Below are 17628 nucleotides of genomic sequence, written 5' to 3'. Positions count from 1 at the left end.
ACATGCATAATCAAGCAAATTCCAACAGTGACTGCATCTAAAGAAATATATCCAATCCAACATCTTGAATCTGTCATCTTTCTGTTGAAAAGCTAATCTATGAAGAAAAGTGATGCCCTGAGCTCACACAATTTGTATAAGTAAGAGAGAGTTCTAGGACCAAGGTCTTCTGACTCAAAGTCCGTTGCATTTAACATTATTCTGCACTGTTAGTTATATGTATTTGCTAACAATTCCTTTGAGAGGATCAACAGATCAGGAGTTATGTCCCCTATTCCAATAAAACACCATTTTTCTCTTAAAATTAGGGAAAGACAAGAGCAAAGCATGTGATTCTAAAACTCAACCTTTAAGATTTTAAACCCTCACTTGCCTGTGATGGCCACTGGTTGGGGATGTGACTTAGATAGCATAGTGTTGAGAAAAGACCCAGAGTGAGGTAGCTTGGGTGGAAGTCTTGGCTCTGCTGCTTATGAACTTGATAACCCTACCTTCTTCGGGCTTCCCTTATCTGTAGGACAAAGGGGCAGATCTACATGGCTCTCTCAAGTTCCCTTTCAGTTCTCTAATTAAGCCTTGGGGACTGAGACGATGGAGAGGGCTGCAGGCAACTCCTCTCCTTTTTTATACAGGATAGATTGCCCAAGACCTAACATCTAGCTTTCCGATTGGTATAAGATGATTTTTAGTCTCCAAGTAATAAGCAGGCTCCTATTAACAGCCAAGCAAAGCTATTTGAAAGTATGCTTTATGAATTATTCAGGTTTTAGACAAAGGATTGCAGCCAGGCAGGAGCAGACTTAACAAATGCATGCACACGCAAATATACACCCACACTCACAATGCTGGCATGCATGCACATACTTTTTATATGAGGAGAGAGATCCAGAGTCCTGATTAAATATTCACTTACTCTTGGTAGCAACTATTGAGCACCTACTATGTGAAGAACCCAGTTCTTGTATTATCGGGGAAACAGAGAGCAATCTCATTATGTGAAGCTAAAGAAATCATCTCCCCCTCTCTATGTCTGAATTTAATCCTTTGTAAAATAAGAAATTCAGATCAAATGACTTCTAAAGTCCCTCCCACCTTTGATATTGTATTATATGTTCTAAGGTGCCTTGAAGACTTAATCTTTTTATTTTTTTAAATTAAAGCTTTTTTATTTTCAAATCATTCATGGATAATTTTTCAGCATTGACCCTTGCAAAACTTTGTGTTCCAAATTTTCCCCTCCTTCACCCCCTCCCCAGATGGCAAGTAATTCAATATATGTTAAACATGTTAAAATATAACATTCAATCTTCTAAAGTCCTTTCAATAAGATAGCTGGGTGGTACAGTGGACAGAGTACCAGCTGTGGAGTGAGGAGGACCTGAGTTCAAATTTGGCCTCACACACTATATGGGAACAAGTCACTTAACCCAGTTGCTTCCCCAAAAAAAGCTATAAATATATTCCCCCCAATTAATAAAGTTCTTTCAAGCTCTGATATCCTATTCTACATTCCAAGATCCCTTCTAATTCTGATATTCTGAGCTTTTTAGGATCTTTTCCAATTCCGAGTTACATTCTTGAAAGTCTCTTAGAATTCTGACAATCTATATCCTATTATTCTGATGTCCCTGGTCTTAAGGAGCTTATAAGCTACTAGGAGAGAATAAATACTAAGTCTAAGACAAAATAATGTGAATACACTAAAAGCTCCTCAAGATGGAGGTATCAAGAAAGGATTCACTGAGATGTGGCTTCTGAGCTGGAGAGAGAAAATGTTAGCAGATAGAAATCTGTGGGGAAAGTAAAGGAGAAATTAATTCTAGGTATTAAGGAGGGAAGTATGGAAAAGCATGGAAGTGGGAAATGACAGGACCATATCTCAACAGGGTAAGTGGTTAGTATATGTGAAAGGAAGTACATAGTATGAAAGTAGGCTGAAAAGGTAGATTTTACGCAGATTATGAAAGGGCTTGGCTGCCAGGACTAAACTTTGAACTTCATGCTGTTTAGCTGGTAGGAAGGTGCTGAAGGTTTAATCAGAGGAGAAGTTTAGATTAAAGTTGGATTAAAGAAAGATTGAAAATGAGAAAACCAGTTAGGAGTCCATTATGATAGCTCAGGCAAGAGATAATGAGTTTCTAATAATAAAGACGAGGGGATAAATGCAAGAGACATTGTGAATAGAGAATCAATGAGACTTGGGAACTGATTGAAAGGAGAATGAAGAGGAAGAGCCAGTGATTTTGCAACTTGAGTGATTGAGAATAGGGTGACAGTAACAGAGAAAAGGAAATTAGGAAGAGAGTAAAGGTATATTATGGAACATGGGGAAGATTACTGGAGAGACAGTGGACTACTCTGCGCTCAGCGTGATCCAATGGTAGTCTTCCTCAAAAGTTGATTTGAGTGACATAATTGCTACTTATGACAGGAAATGATTGGTTGATGAGTCTGCTGGAGGAGTGGGGGCACCTTCCTCCTAAGAAGTATAACTTCATGTAACTTCATAATTATGGGCTCCAGCTGGAGCCACAAATTGGAAGTAGAGAAGAGTTCCACAGTCGTGTGCCCAGTGGAAGCATGTCTGATAGCAAACAGCATCAACATGATCACAGAAGATCAATCTAGCAATTGAACCAAAGGGATACTTAAATATATTTAAAATACTTAAAGAGACTATGCATCAGTAAGGGAGTGAAGTTCCCACAAGATCACTAGGAAGAAGATCTAATAGGAGCAGCAGCATCATCACAATGACATCACCAAAACGCATTGATCATAATGACGTCACCAGAACACACTGACATACCTATGGTATCCAAGCTGTGAGTTGCCTCTACACATGGGTTCTTAGCCACAAGCATTCCTAGTGGCCCCAAGAGACCAGTGGTCCCCTCTATCTGTGAGCCTGGTTACATATTTTGCCAAATGAGCCCATTCTTTCTACTTACTATGTATTGGTGGGAGGGTATGACTGTGAGTTAACCCTGGGTTAGCCATTTCATTGAGGTTGTTATTGTTTTACTAAACTGAATTAATTCCGTGTTTTTGCTTTTAACCAATTGGGTCCTCTCACTGACAGTTGCCTAGGCTGACTCAGCAGCTCATACTCCATCTTGCTCCTTAGCTCAATTCCTCCAGATGCTTTGCAAACTTGGAGATTTGAATTGTAAAAAGATTGGCCTAAGGGCAGAAAAGATTATCAGAAATGTTTTCCAGATGCAAAGGCCTGCAGGGTGCTTCCTTCACATCCTGACTGCTGAAGGGGGGAACTGAGTTTTACATCCTTTTAATTCGTATATGATGTGTTTTTAAACTTCAATTATTAAAGTAATGTTCACTGGATTTTTATAGTGTCTATTGGATTTTAAACAAAAACTCTTGATCCTGCTAGTCTAAGCCATATTTAGCCTTGGTAATGCTGAGATTGGGAAGGGGGGGAGCTCAGAAGTTTGGGTCCCAGACCAGTATTACAAGGTATCTCAAAAGAATTTTCAGGCTTGAACCCATTTCCTTAGCCAAGGGGAAAAGCTTTATTGCAATAATAACCAAAGCATGCTAAATTATAAGGGAATTCAACAGAGAAACAGAAGCAAGGAGATACATTTATCTAGCTTTCAATCATAGATATGCTAATTCTATGGCTCATAGGTGGGAAGGGGTAGTCTGGAATTTGGTTCTCGCTGATCAATGAACTGAGGAGTGACTCTAGAACTCGGTTTCCATTGACAAGATTATCATTCAGCAATGACTTGGGAAATAGTCTATTCAGAATCAGATTGTTATTCTTTGTAGGAGATCTCTGAGGCAGATTCCAAAACCAAAAGATTTAGGATTTCTTGACTTGTTGTTAGAACAGAAGCCCTCCCCCCCCACAATCAGGCAGTACCAATAAAAGATAAACATATTAGTACAGTCCTCTGAACTATGGTGTTGAATTAATGTAGGCTTTGTAATGCCAGAGAAACTGAGGCAATATATATATATTTTTTAAATAGTAAAGAATTTGGGTTAGCAAAGCTAGCATGATGAATGGGACTCTTGTCTCAAAGCATCCAGCACCCAGTAAGTAATTCCAGAGACTTTTATAGGGCTCCTGCTATCAAGGAAACAAAGGCAAGGGGGGGCAGAACACTAGCTGAGTGAAAATTCCAGAAAAAGACCATAATTTAGTCCTGGACAGATTGGGAATCAAGATAAGGAGGTGGAATAAGAGACAGATGTCTGAGGCAGGAGATAACCAGGCATTTGAGATAAGCCATCTGGAGTTTTATGACTTCCTGGAATATGAGAATGACCAGACCTTCGAGGCCCCAATTCTCTCAGTCCTATTGGGACAAGGAAGGTGGGGGTGTTGGCCACCACAAAAACTGAGGCAGAACAATTCAGGGAAACTGAGGTATTACAACTTAAAGGGGTAACCTTGTTGAGGAAGTCTACCTTGCAAATTGGTGCCCCTGTAGCTAAAAAATGACTAACTCTTACTTACATGAACTGATGCTAAATGAAATGAGTAGAACCAGAAGATCACTGTACACAGCAAGAACATTATATGATGATCAATTCTGAAGGATGTGGCTCTTTTCAACAATGAGTTGATCCAAATCAGTTCAATGATCTTGTGATGAAGAGAAGGCTTTGGGAACTGAGTGTGGATCCCAACATAGCATTTTCACTCTTTTTATTGTTGTTTGCTTGCATTTTGTTTTCTTTCTCATATTTTTTCCCTTTTTGATCTGATTTTTCTTGTGCAGAAAGATAATTATATAAATATGTATACATATATTAGATTTAATTTATATTTTTACCATTTTAAACATATATTAGATTACTTGCCATCTAGGAGAGGGGGTGGGGGGAACGGAGTGGAACTTGGAGCACAAGGTTTTGCAAGGATCATTGTTGAAAAATTATCCATGCATATGTTTTGAAAAATAAAAAAGCTTTAAAAAAAAAAAAAAAGACTAGCTCTTTTCACTTCTGAATGGCATTGCTATTGTTCTAAAGAATAATGAGGGTTGTGCTGATAAAGGAATTTCAGAAAGTGGAGGTTGGGGCCCTTCATGAAAGACTCAGTATAAGAAATATCCCCATGGTACTCCAATATGGTACAGCAAAGTGAGAGTCCTCTAAGGAAAGTTCAAGGCCTTGTTTTTTTTCTTGATAAGGAATTTTTGCAATCACACCTCATCTCACATTTATTTCCTCAGATTTTGTTTGGATCCATGTTGTGACCTGGCTTCTATACAGACGCTGCTTAGGGTCTCTAGTTCTATAGTTCTACTTCCCATTTCTTGTTCTTCCCAATTATTAATCTTGGCAAGTTTGATGTTTAAGGACTTACTGGCAGCAACCCACTATGTTAGGAAGACATTGACCTTGGACTACAGAATCTATGTATTCAGCTATATCTGCTATGGGTCTCAGCTTTGACTCCAACCTCGACTCCAATAGAGCATTTATCAAGCACTATGGAACAAGTGCTAAGTGCAAGGAATACAAGTCCAAGCAAGCAAATTAGTATTTTCCCTCAAGAAGCTTATACTTTAATGGAAGAAGAAAATACATAAAAGGAAGCCGGAAAGGAGAGTAAAGAGATTATCTAATATCTTCACTATATCCTACACTTCCATTCTATCCAAATAATTACCCATTAAAGCCAATAAAAGGGGGGATTATTTTGCTAATGATCACATAAACATTTGGGTGACCACACCTCTCCTATCCCCTACCCTGTAGTGAGAGGTAAAGTACTTCCATCATTAATTACGGTGAGTTTGTTAAATGTGAGAGATATCCAAAGCTACAGCCCTCTAGGACAATGTTATCCCAAGAATTGGAGACTCCATTTATGTGATAGTCCTATGTGAATTTCCTATGTCTTTCTTCCTTCCTTCCCTCTTTCCTTCTTTCCCTCTTTTCTTCCTTTCTCTTTCCTTCCTTTCATTTCTCTCCTCCTTCCTTCCTGCCTGCCTTTCTTTCTTTCTCTTCCTATTGTGCCACAGTTCTCTTTTAATGTCCTGACCCAGTTTCCCTAATTGTCCTATTCAATTACTCTGCCTCAGGTTATAACCATTCCCTCTTAAAGTTAGGATAAAGGTTTTATATCTTAGACCTTAGGCTAGAGTCATTCCCTCTTAATGTTTGATGGGATAAAGATCTTTATCCATTTTAGACATCATTAGAATATCAGAAACCTCTCTAGTACTTCCCATTATGTCATCCTAGGTACTTCCCCCATTATGTCATTGTTCTTGTTACCCCATAAAAGAATGCTGTATCCGATCTTTAGTGCTGGATTCTTTGAGGCAATAGTCTCCTTCAGCCCTGGGACCAACCATGGATCCATTTGGTCCCAGTCAATCTCTCCCTTTTAAATACTCTCTAATCTCTGTCTTGCTCAGTTTCTCTGGCACTATATTTCTTCGTCCCTTGTCTCCTTTTTGCTTCCTTTCTTTCTTCAGAAGCAACTAGATGACACAGGAGATAGATTGTTGGATCCCTAGTCAGGAAGACCTGAGTTCACATTCTACTTCAGACACTTATTAGTTATATGACCCTAAATTAGTCACTTAACCTCTGTTTGTCTCAGTTTGCTCAACTGTAAAATGTGGCTAATACTCACAAAAGCTCACAAGGAGCATCAAATGAAATAATATTTATAAAGCACAGCACAATACACAGCATATATTAGATGCTTAAAAAATGTTTGTGTCCACCTTCTTTTCCTCCCTCTCTTTCCTTCCCTACCCTCCATCCCCTACCTCCTTCCAGCCCTTTGTACATGGAGGGAGCTGACTCTGCTGTTCAGCTAGTGGACAAGCCAGAAACCAAAGAGAAGTCATTAGCAATCTCTACAATCTTTTGACTTTGAAAAAGATTTGGATTTTTAAACCCAGACCCTCATTCTCTGAATGCAAATGTTCAAACTAGGTCTGGAAGAAATAATTATCCAAGGACCTTGGCTTCTATGTCCTTGCCACTTTAAATCAACATTATTTCTTGTTTTGACCTAGAAGTTCCATACCAAGATCCTGATACATTCCAGAGCTTTCTTGGGTAGATTTTTTGTTTTGTTTTGTTTTGTTTTGCATGCATAGGGTAACTTCCTGCAGGAGCTTTTTAGAGCCTTATTCACAGACATGTTATTTTGTCCCCTACAGAGCAAATAAATCACTCATCTTTTCTGAAACTCAGTTTCCTGAACTATAAAATGGAGAAAAAGTTCCTAGAATTATCCACCTCATCAGATCACAAAATGGCTACAGGCAAGGCATTTATTCTTTTTTCGCTTCTATTTTCTTCCTCCCTCAAGTGTAAGAAGGACAAATTATCCAACTCTTAACCTTGGACAGTGATGGGAGGAAGAGAACAGAGGAGGAGAGGGAAGGCTTGCCAATAACAAGATTCCCCATTCCAGATAAGATTCCAGGAGTCACAGGGCTTATAAAGCCATTTCCCCAGAATTCCTTGGCATTGTTCATTCCTGGATTGCCCAGGTTAGGAGAGATATACTATACTTCCCTGGGATAAAGGAGAGAATAGATCTCCAAGTGGCTAGACCCTCTCTTCATTTACTCTCAATTCAAAAAGGGTTAAATGTAATTCCTTTCAGAGTTCCCAGCATCCTCTCAGCAAGTAGCTGAGTCACCATGGCAACACAACCACCAGTGGCCTGATGACTTCAGAATGGGCAGAGGAAGTAATGGCCCCTCCTCCAGCCCTGGAGGTGCTCTGCCATGGGTCTGGCCCTGGATCTGCAGGGGGAGGCACAATATGCTATGAAAGCACCGGACCTGCAGTCAGGAGATCTGACTTGGAAGGGGAGGGGGAGAAGGAAGGAATATCAGACCATATTCAACAAATGGTTGTGATGTAAATAGCACACTATACTAGGTGATGGTGATATAAAAAAATGGCAAAAACAGTATTTACCTTCAAAGAGCATGTCCTCCAAGGAGGCACCTTATAACCAGAAATAATAGATTGCCTAGAATTTGTATTTGATCTTGTAAGGGTGGGATTGCATTAAATTAAAAATCTTCCCAATATAAGGTGGATATTGTAATCCCCATTGTACAATTTTGGAAACTGAGCATGAGAGAAATGAAAAATGACTTTCCCTGGATCACATAGTAAGTGCTTAACTCAGGATTTGAACCTAGATTTTTGTAACTCCAAGTCTATTGCTCTACCAGGTGTGTGCTGGTAAAAGTTTAACAACCAGTTGGAGGGAAGGGAAACGTATACAAGATCCATGAATTTAACTTGCATTTTTAATATTTTCTCTATCACTTTCTTACATCCAAGTTAACAAAACAGTAACTCAAATTTTAATTCTAGCATTTGTGGATTTCCAAGGTACATGCTTACACTAAACATGCAACAATCAGCTTTCCTGAGTACATCCACACTGGCTATGGCACATCCCTGGCTTCCTTCAAGGTAGGAAGGGAAGAAATGGGAGCTCTGCCCCTGGCATAAGCAGCAGCAGATGTTTTCCCCTGAGTTCCCATTCTCATCCAGAAGAGCCATACTTATTAGGCTTTTGCCAATTGTTATTCTCATACAGATGCTCAATATTAGACAAGAGTTCCAGAAAGATTTCTTACAGTTCCTATGTATTAAGCCACCTACACTATTCCTACCTTCTCCTTTCACAGAGCTAGAAAAAGAGGCCTTGAATGGGGGAGAAGGGTATCCTACATCATACATGCAGCTGGGCAATATTAGAGATCTGGGCTTCAAACCTGACCTTCAGGGTTATTGTTGTTATCCCTGTTTTTTAGCTCAAATCAACAGTGTGACATGGCAGCCCCAAAGGTAAACAATTTCAGCTTCCATGAATAGAAGCAGAGTTTCCAGGACAATTCATATCTGCCTTCAGACACTAGCTGTGTGACCTTGGGCAAGCTGTTGTTTGTTTCAGTTTCCTCATCTATAAGGTGAATTGGAGAAGCAAATGACAAACTATTCTAGTATTTTGGCCAAGAAAATCCCAAATGAAGGATTGAAAAGGACTGAACCACAACAAAAAACCTGGGAGACACATGATGATCCTAATGTCTTTAGCCCTGAATGCCACATTTCTGGGTACCACATTTTAGGAAAGAAAATGATGATGTGAATGAAGGAATTTATATCACTGGGAAAACAATCGGGAAGGTGATGAAGGTGAGTTTGGGGTGAACGCTCTATAAGAATCAGATGTAGAAACTTTTAGCCTGAGAGAGACTTAGAGGAAACCTGCACGGACATTACAGAGGATGTTCCAGTATGGGAAGCTCTGTCACTTCTAAAAAGGACTTAACATTTTACTTTCACAAGGCAGAATGACAAGCAATGAGAAATGACACTTAAGTAAATTTATGCTCAATAGAAGGGAAAGCTTCCTGACCCCTAGAGTTACCCAAAGGTGGGAAGGGTTCCTCAGAAAGCACTGATTTCCTGTCTCTGGAGGTAAAGACAAGATGACTCTTTGATAGGTATGGGGATAGATGGTCTGAGGTCCATTCCAACACTCCCTCCCCAAGATGGCAAGTAATCCATATATGTTAAACATGTGCAATTCTTCTATACGGATTTCCACAAATATGCTGCACAAGAAAAATCAGATCAAAAAGGGGGAAAAAATGAGAAAGAAAAAAAATCTGTGAATGTCTGATGATGAATCTGAAGAGATCTGTTCGTCTTAATGTTCTTTTTCTGATGGGAAGGATCTGAGCTTGCTCTTGGTTCCGGTTGCCAGGTCAGGGACCGTGGCAGACTTATTGTCTTTCTCATAAATCTCTGTGACGTCAGACTGCTCCTGGAGACACAAACGCCATCTGGCACATAATTAAGCCTCAGTGCCACGTACTATTTTCTGTGGTTATTTTACTGACCCGTAGGTGGGGAGAGGAGGGGGGAAGAAAAAGAAGAGGTGGGCATCTCAAACTTGTTTCTGGTAAGGAAGAAATTAATGAAGTAATTGAAGAAATGTTCCTCCCACCCCACTCTGACCAAGAGCTTTGAGTGCTCTATGGGTTTCAGTCTATACTAGGCACAGTCTTTCTGCCATCTAGTGGGCTTTGAAGAATCACTTCTAAGCTTTCTCTTCAGCATGCATTAGATCCATTCTATCTATTCATCTGAACCCAATTTTCAGATCATGTTTGTGAGGTTAAGGAGAATATGAATATTACTACTAATAATAATAATAATAGAAGGAGGAAAAGGAGAAAGAAGAAGAAGAAGAAGAAGAAGAAGAAGAAGAAGAAGAAGAAGAAGAAGAAGAAGAAGAAGAAGAAGAAGAAGAAGAAGAAGAAGAAGAAGAAGAAGGAGAAGGAGAAGGAGAAGGAGAAGAAGAAGAAGAAGAAGAAGAAGAAGAAGAAGAAGAAGAAGAAGAAGAAGAAGAAGAAGAAGAAGAAGAAGAAGAAGAAGAAGAAGAAAAGAGGAGGAGGAGGAGGAGCAGGAGGAGGAAGAAATAAAAGGAGGACAAGGAGATAGCAGGAAGAAGACATTATGATCTCTAACATTCTTATAGAACATTCAGTTTCAAATCTCTTTTTTCTTTTTTTTTTTTTTTTTAATTATAGCTTTTTATCTTCAAAACATATACACGGATAATTTTCAATATTCAACCTTGCAAAACCTTGTGTTCCAAATTTTTCCCTCCCTTCTCCCCATCCCTTCCCCTAGATGGAAAGTAATCCAATATATATATTAAACATGTGCTATTCTTCTATACATACTTCCACAACTATCATGCTGCACAAGAAAATCAGATCAAAAAGGGGAAAAAATGAGAAAGAAAACAAAATGCAAGCAAACAAACAACAAAATGAGTGAAAATGCTATGTTGTGATCCACACTCAGTTCCCACAATCTCTTTCTGGGTGAAGATGGCTCTCTGCCTCACAAGTCTATTGGAACTGGCCTTAATCATCTCATTGTTAAAGAGGGCCATATCCAATGGAATTGGTTATTGTATAATCTTCTTGTTGCCGTGTATAATGACCTCCTGGTTCTACTCATTTCACTCAGCTTCATTTCTCTCCAAGCCTCTCTGTATTCATCCTGCTGGTCATTTCTTACAGAACAATAGTATTCCATAACATTCCTATACTATAAATTACAAGAGTCATTCTCCAATTGAGGGGCATCCACTAAGTTTCCAGTTTCTTGCCACTACAAAGAGGGCTGCCACAAACACTTTTGCACATGTGTCCCTTTCCCTCCTTTATGATTGCTTTGGAATACAAGCTCAGTAGTAACACTGTTGGATCAAAGGGTATGCACAGTCTGATAGCCTTTTGGGCATAGTTTCAAATTGCTCTCCAGAATGGTTGGATCTATTCACAATTCCACCAACAATGTATCAGTGTCCCAGTTTTCCCACATCCCCATTCATCATTGTCTTTTCCTGCCATCTTAACCAATCTGAGAGGTGTATAGTGGTACCTCAGAGTTGTCTTAATTTGCGTTTCTCTGATCAATAGTAATTTAGAGCACTTTTTCATATGACTAGAAATGGTTTTAATTTCTTCATCTGAAAATTGTCTGCTCATATCCTGTGACCAATTGATCAATTGGAGAATGGCTAGATTTCTTATAATTTTAAGTCAATTATTTATATATTTTAGAAATGAGGCCTTTATCAGAATCCTTGAATGTAAATTTTTTTTCTCCCAGTTTATTGCTTCCCTTCTAATCTTGTCTGCATTGGTTTTGTTTGTACAAAAACTTTTAAACTTAATATTATCAAAATTATCTATTTTCTTTCAATAATGTACTCCAGTTCTTTGACCACAAAATCCTTCCTTCTCTATAGATCTAAGAGGTAAACTATCCTTTGTTCTTATAATTTCCTTATAATATCACTCTTTATATCTAAATCTTGAACCCATTTTGATCTTATCTTTGCATACAGTGTTAGGTATGAGTCATTGCCTAGTTTCTGCCATACAATTTCCAATTTTCTCAGCAATTTTTGTCAAGTAATGATTCTTATCCCAAAATCTGGGGTCTTTGGGTTTGTCAAACACTAGATTACTATAGTCATTGACCATTTTGTCCTGTGAACCTAACCTATTCCACTGATCGACTACTCTATTTCTTAACCAGTGCCAAATGATTTTAATGACTGCTGCTTTATAACAGTTTTACAAACCTCTTTTTCTAACAGCCCTGTGAGGTAGGGAGTAGAGCTATCATATAACCATTTTACAGATGAGGAAGCTTGAGAAAGAGAAGTGATTTTCCCAATGATACAAGTAGTTAGTGGCAGAAGCAACCCAATTTTCTGATTCCAAGTCCCATCTTTCTCCACTATGACCATGTTACTTTCTAATATCAGTTCTATTTCTATAACACTTTAAATTATTTAAAAAAAAAAAAAAAGGCTTTTCTTCTCAACAACCTTGTGATAGCAGGAATGAGAGCAGTTTTATCCCCATTTTAAAAATGAGAAAACCAAGATTTAGAAAGGAAGAGGTTTACCTAAAGTCACAGTGCTAGCCAGAGATAGAGCCAGCACTCTCAGATTTAGATCTCATATAATTCCAGAGCTGAAGGAGATTAATAAGGCACCTGGCTCAGTACACACCTAAAGAGAAATCCACTCCTAGCTTCCCAGACAAGGGTTTTAAAACCTCCACATGAGAAATGACACTCACTACTTCTCAAGGCAGCCCAGTGCCCTCAGGGACAGTTCTAATTGTTAATGAGTTTTCCTTAGATCATTTTTAAAACTCTGAAACTCCCTCCCCTGGCTCCTAATCTGCCCTCTGGGACCAAGAACTACCACAATTCCTTTTGGTAGATGGAGCACTACTTGCATGATGCTGGGTAAATCACAACTTCATTTTGCTTATCTATAAAGTGGGGATAAGCTTAGCATCTACTTCTCAGGATTGTTGTAAGGATAAAATAGATATTTATAAAGTGCTGTGTATTCCTTAAAGCACTGTATAAATGCTAGCTATTATTGGTACCTAGTCCAGTATAGGTACACCTAGTCCAGTACCTATACAGAACTGCCTTAATTGTCAGTGTTTTTCGTGTCTTTTCAAACTCAAAATAGCCTTCAGTTTCTCTATTAGAAATAACCTGCAGTGTCTGTTATTCTTTCTTCTGGATCCTCTTATAATAAAGTAGTTGGAGACAATCCAATACAAGTGTACAAGAATTTATTAGACATCTATATGTACAAAAATATAGCAGCTTTCTTTTTTGTGGTGACAAAGAATTGGAAACTAAGGGGGATGCCCATCAATTGGGGAATGACGACAAATTGTGGTACAAGATTGTGATGCTAAAATATATACATATATATATATAATATATAATGATTTTGTGCTATAAGAAATGATGAGCAGGATGCTCTCAAGAAAAACCTGGAAAGGTTACATGAACTGATGCAAAGTAAAAAGAGAAGAACCAAGAGAACATTGTATATAGTAAAAGGAATATTGTATGATAATCAACCATAAATGACTTAGTTATTCTTAGCACTATAGTGATCCAAGACAATTCTGAAGGACTTATGATGAAAAAAGCTATTCATCTCCATAGAAAGAACTGTTGGAGTCTGAATGCAGATTGAAGCATATTTTTCTTTTCATTTTCTTAAGGATTTTTTTTCTGTTTTCTTTCACAATCTGCCTAATACAGAAATATATTTTACATGATTACACATGTAGAACCAATATAAAATTGCTTGTCTTTTCAATGAGGAGGAGAGAAAAAGGAGAGGGCAAAAGAATTTGGATTTAATTTTTAAAAAAAAACAAATGTTAAAAATTTGGGGACAAATAAAATTTTAAAAATGCTTTGTTCACTAGGAGAAAACAAATGACCAAATCTCAACTCACATAGAGTCCAAAATGGAATATGTAGAATAATAGGTGCAGTCAAAGAACCTCCCATCCCCTGGTTACTTAGTTTCCAGAATCAGGAACTAGATTTCAAAGAAGGTGAACTCCATTTCCTATTTCCTGTCGAGTTTCTTCAGTATTTTATTTCTCTTCCTTATCCTATTCCCTTCCTTCATCCTATCTCATATCCCATTAGTAGTTTGATCTAATACAAAAGGTACTAATTCTGCCTTCTTAATTGATCTGCTACACAATCATGGGCAAGTTATTATGCTTTGATTTTCTAGCTGTTTAATGGGAAAAATAATCCTTACTTTATCTTGTCCAAGGGTTATTATAAGGAAAGTGTCCAAAGGGACAGCCAGAGTTATATGCTAAATGAAATGCAGACCTTAGAGTCAAAAAGGCCTGGATTCAAATGATGTCTCTGATACTTAAAAGCTGTAAAATATTGGCTAAGATATCTTATTTTTCTAAGCCTTCATTTCCTCATTGGGAAAATCAGGGAGCTGGACTACATGTTGTCTGACCTCCCTTCTAGCTCTAAATCTATATACCTATAAACTCTTATATTTCTAATCACCTTTTAAGGCAAAAAAGTTTGGCTTGAGTGTAGGAAAGAATAAAGGAAACAAGAATTTATTAGGCATTTACTGTTGGGATTACCAGGTGAGAACTCAGGTTGTCTGGACAGTGACAAGGTGAGAACTCAGGTTGTCTGGACAATTACAAGGTGAGAACTCAGGTTGACTTGCCAATTTGTAATGTTCTTGAATTGTGAGGGTCCGGTCCTCTGCTCAATTATAATCCTTCTCTGGGAGGAGATCTGTAAAATCTTTTCCTCTGTGTGCAGGTTTCTTGGGAGCTCTGAATCTCCTCCAGCTCTTGTCCTTTCTCAAATCAGACTGGTCTCCTTTCAGCCCGCCTGGCGTCAAAACTCTATCCCAGAGTCGATTCTCTCAGACCCAATGTTACCCTTCTTTTATCCTCCCAGAGAATAGACAAGTGAGAATTCAATGGGGCGTGGGGAAACACTTCCACCAATGAACTTGCTCCTCTTAGAATTCCTAAGGTGTAAATTCTCTGTAAAGGCCCGAACCAAAGGTCTGAGCCAGAGAACTGTCAAGTCAACCTGAGTTCTCACCTTGTAATTGTCCAGACAACCTGAATTCTCACCTTGTCACTGTCCAGACAACCTGAGTTCTCACCTGGTAATCCTAACAATTTACTATGTGTCAACATGCAAAAAAATTGACAAAAATTATCTCATTTGATCCTCTCCAGGATAGGATTTTTACTCATTTTACAATTGAAGAAACTGAGACAAATAGAAGTAGTGATTTTTGTCCAAGGTCACAGAGCTAAAGTATCTGAGATTGGATTTGAACTCAATTCATCTTGACCCTGAGCCCAGCTTTCTAGCCACAGAGCCACTAATAGCAATGGAAAAATATAGAGAGCAATCATGATGAAGTTTGGAGGACCCTAAACAGAATACTGTTCAAATGCCACTTTCTCCAGGGAGTCTTTTCTGATCTCTCTAGAAGGAAAGTGCTAGTCTCATCACATCATCATCATCATCATCATCATCATCATCATCATCATCATCAGGGCAGCTAGGTAGTGCAATGGATAGTGTCAGCAGAATCCAAGTTCAAATGTGTCCTTAAGCACTTACTAGCTATGTGACTAAGTCATTTAATCCTATTTGTCTCAATCTCCTTCTTTGTAAAATGTGCTGTAGAAGGAAACGGTGAACTACTTCAGTATCTCTGCCAAGAAAACCCCAAATGGGGTCACAAAAATTCAGACATGACCGAACAGCAAGGACATCACTAGCATATAATAATGTCTGTTTCAATTATTTGTGTCTTATTTTTCTTCCAAAACTGGGTTTCATGTAGGAAAGGATCATATATCTTTCTAGCACAGAATTCAGATGTCTACAATGCGGATACTTAATGAATATTTATTCTGTTGGTTTGAATTAAATTGAAATGATAAAGTGAAACAATTTTTTCTTGAGATAGAGATATGACAAAATGATGAGCCAGCAACATGCGTGTCTCATCTTGACTGGAGACTACAGATCGTGGATCAGTATAACCAGCCTACATTTTTTCTCTTATTCCCACCCAAAGGGCCTTCAAGGTTAAAGATAGCAGAGTGAAATAGTAGAAATGTTGGACAAAGAGCCAGATATCCTGGATTTTACCCAAGCTCTACCTTAGGAAAATAATTTCCTGTTTTGCATAATTTCACATGTAGTTTCTGGGACTGGGAGTGGGAATAAAGGAAATAATCTGGAATTCAAAAGTTTTAAAAACAAATGTAAAAAAATTACTTTAAATGTAACTGAGGAAAAATAATAAATATATTTTTTTTTTATTTAAAGAAAATAATTTCTTCTCTCTGGGCTTCAGTTTCCCTTTCCATAATGTGAAAGGGTTGGACTAGATCTTGCAGACCTCAAGCAGCCCTGATATTCTGTATTTTAAGGATCTTTCCACCCCTAAATTTTAGTTCTTAATGATCTCCAGGGATTCACTTAGACGAGCCTTGGGGGTGCATGCCAAGTGGCTGCCCAGTTCCTAAAGAATAGCATCCTCACAGAAAATTAAGCCCTGGTTGTCCCCAGTTCCCAATCTCTTCTGCCCTCTCTTTTCTACTATATTCTTCTTCTTCTTTTTTTTTTTTAAACAAATTTTCCTTCATACCATAAGTTTTCATCTGACATTCTTTATTTTTTTCTGGTCTTTTTGTTATTTTATTTTAATCTTAATGTTTTATTTTTCTCAATTACATGTAAACAGTTTTAGCATTTTTTTTCAAATTCTGAAATTTTTTTTTAAATCAAAGCTTTTTATTTTTCAGAACATATGCATGGACAATTCTTCAACATTAGCCCTTGCAAATCCTTGTATTCCAATTCCCCTCCCTTCCCTGACCCCTTCCCCTAGATGGCATGTAGTGCAATATATGTTAAACATGGTAGAAATATACATTAAATACATTATATACAATATATTTATACAATTAGTTTGCCACATAAGAAAAATCAAATCAAACCAGAAAAAAAAGAGAAATAAAATAAAATGCAAGCAAATAACAAAAAGAATGAAAATGCTGTTGTGAGCCACACTCAATTCCCACAGTCCTCTCTCTGAGTGCAGATGGCTCTCTTCATCACTAAACCATTGGACCTGACCTGGATCATCTCATTGTTGAAGACAGCCACGTCCATCAGAATTATCACATAATCTTTTTGTTGCCATGTATAATGATCTCCTGGTTCTGTTCATTTCACTTAGTATCAGTACATCTGAAATTCTTTCCATTTTCTGGAATTTACTGAAGCTAATCTTTCTCTTGAAGATACCAAATCTTTTGGCACACACTCCAATACTGGATAGACCTCTGTAGGTGGCACATGGGATAAAAGCCAAGCTCTGGAATCAAGAAGTTTCATTTTCCTGAGTTCAAATTCAGAGTCAGATACTCACTAGCTATGTGACCCTGGGCAAATCATTTAACCCTGTTTGCCTCAGTTTCCTCATCTGTAAAATGAGCTGGGAAAGGAAATGGCAAACCATCATCTTTGCCAAGAAAACCCCAAGTGGGGTTACAAAGAGTCAGACACAAGTGAAACAATTAAATGGCTGAGCAATGTATCTCTAGATAGGGTCAGAAGATGGAACTGCTTTCCACAGCCCCTCCCTCTGCCATGATCACTGGGGTAATCCCCTGTGGTCCTTTCAAGCTCACTCCATGT

This window comes from Sminthopsis crassicaudata, chromosome 1, assembly GCF_048593235.1.
Source record: "Sminthopsis crassicaudata isolate SCR6 chromosome 1, ASM4859323v1, whole genome shotgun sequence".
In the NCBI taxonomy this organism is placed as follows: Eukaryota; Metazoa; Chordata; class Mammalia; order Dasyuromorphia; family Dasyuridae; genus Sminthopsis; species Sminthopsis crassicaudata.
The sequence above is the reverse complement of the archived record's forward strand: the minus strand, read 5'-3'. Positions refer to the sequence as shown.